We start from the raw sequence: 2,047 nt of genomic DNA, 5'->3' as shown, positions 1-2,047 counted from the left end.
CCCAACCTGTCTCGCCTACTGACCACCTCAAGTCACATCTTAACTGGCTGGCTTTCTTGCCAAGGTACTGGCCTTTGGCTTCTTCAGCACTCCATTCAGGAAAAGCACAGACCATGTGCAGACCCTTCCTCAGCCTGACGAAGGGTGTTTGTGCCCAAAAGCTTGCTAAAAAATTTTTTTTCCAACTGTTTGAGTTGGTCTCAAAAGATATTAGATTTACCCAAAGAACCTTGTCTGCCTCTAAGATGCGTCCAACGCCTGTTTCAGACCCTTAACAGCTTACCAGAAACTTCTGAGAACTACCAGTGTACAGTTTAAAGAGAAAGCAAGCAAGAATTGGTGAAATCCGAGAATGAAGAATTTCCTTGCGACTTTTAATTTGGCTGCTTATGCCCCTGACTGACAGAGTAAAGGTGTGATGGGATCTGATGTGGAATCCCAACAATTGTGCCTCTTGCCATGCCACACATGCATGGCAGGAATCGTGATTGTGGGATCCTGCATCAAATCCCATTGCTCCACGTTGGTATAGGGAGCCCAATTCTAGGCTCCCCCTGCACCAGCAAGTTTTTCTGCCTGTACTCTCCTGGCTGAGAGCCCTATCAACTAGTCAGAGCTCCTAGCAGGGGAGTGCACCATGGGCTCCCAGCTTGGGAAGCACATGGTGCGCCTGCTGTCCCTCCTCCCCTCCCCCCCGGTTCAAGATGTCTGAAAAACAGGGACATCATGAAAGGTTCATGTATGCTTCAGAAGCTGGACACTGGCCACACATTCAATTAAAGGAATGATGGGAACCACCTGTAAAGTTAAGTATTCTGTGTAATAACTTATTTCTGTTTTTTTATCACACCATTCATTTATTGGTTGTGTGGCCAGGTCACTAATGAAGATGAGATTAACTATTTTATCGTGCCTCATGTAATGTTTGTCAAGGGCCTCGGAGATCAGTTTCTTTACTCCTAGACATAATTATTAGGGCTGTGTGAAGCTTCAGGTGCTGGTTTGATTTGGAGGAGATATGGTGCAATTTGGTGGCTGAATCTCTGTCAAATTGGGGGACCAATTAAAAGGCCCAAATTGATTTGAAGCTTTCCAAAAAGATTTGGAGAGCTTCAGCGATTTCAGGCAGACCCCTCGGGCTGCAGCAGGGAGCTGGACTGGACTCCATGCTGGTAAGTAGGGAGGAGAGGCGGGGGCCATGGGGGGGACCCCTGCCAGGCCCCATCCCCTGCCTGCTCTCCTAGCCCCCCAATCTCTGCCCACCCCAGCTCTGGTTGTTTTTTTTAAAAGTCCAGACTCACTGGCGGCTGCTGGGTGGGGGGGAGGTGATTCCCCACTGCCCCATGCCATATGGGGGCTCTGCCATGAGTCCCCCTAGCCCCCACCCATGGCTGCCCCACCTGGCCCAGGCCCCTGCTCTTCCCAGACTCACCGGCTGCTGCAGTGGCCTTGGGGCTTCTGAGAGCTTGTGAAGATTGCACCCTGCTGGGGAGGAGCTGGTGAGCGCGGGCTTTTTCTTTTACTTTTTTTCAAAGAGCCAGGAGCTGGGGCTAGGAGTCAAAGTAGCAGCCAAATCTCTGAATCAGATTCGACCAAATCAGTTCAGGACAGTGAGTCAAATAAAATCACTGTCCCCCAAATCGGCCAAATCCAGGTGACCTTTAGTTCCAAAAAGTGATCTTAACCATAAAAAGGTTGGAGACCCCTGCCATAGGGACATTATGAAGAGGAGAGTCTTCAGAAGTATGGATTTCACTGCAGTGAGAAGACCACAAGAAAGCCTGTGAGCAAATTAATTTTATAGATCTAGGTTTGAATGGTCTGTAAACAAGACTGGAATTGCATTGAGGAAAAGTAAAAGTGGAGATAGAGGACAACTGTCCTCTAGTGAGACAACCTGTGATTTCATAGACATTAGGGCTGGAAGGGACCTCAAAGATCATCAAGTCCAGCCCCCGCCCAAAGGGCAGGAAGTCAGCTGGGGTCATAGGATCCCAGCAAGATAAGCATCCAATTTGCTCTTGAAGGTGTTCAGTGTAGGTGCTTG

The sequence above is a fragment of the Crocodylus porosus genome, unplaced genomic scaffold, assembly GCF_001723895.1.
Source record: "Crocodylus porosus isolate Cpor-Errol unplaced genomic scaffold, CroPor_comp1, whole genome shotgun sequence".
Lineage (NCBI taxonomy): Eukaryota > Metazoa > Chordata > Crocodylia > Crocodylidae > Crocodylus > Crocodylus porosus.
Note: the sequence above shows the minus strand (reverse complement) of the source record.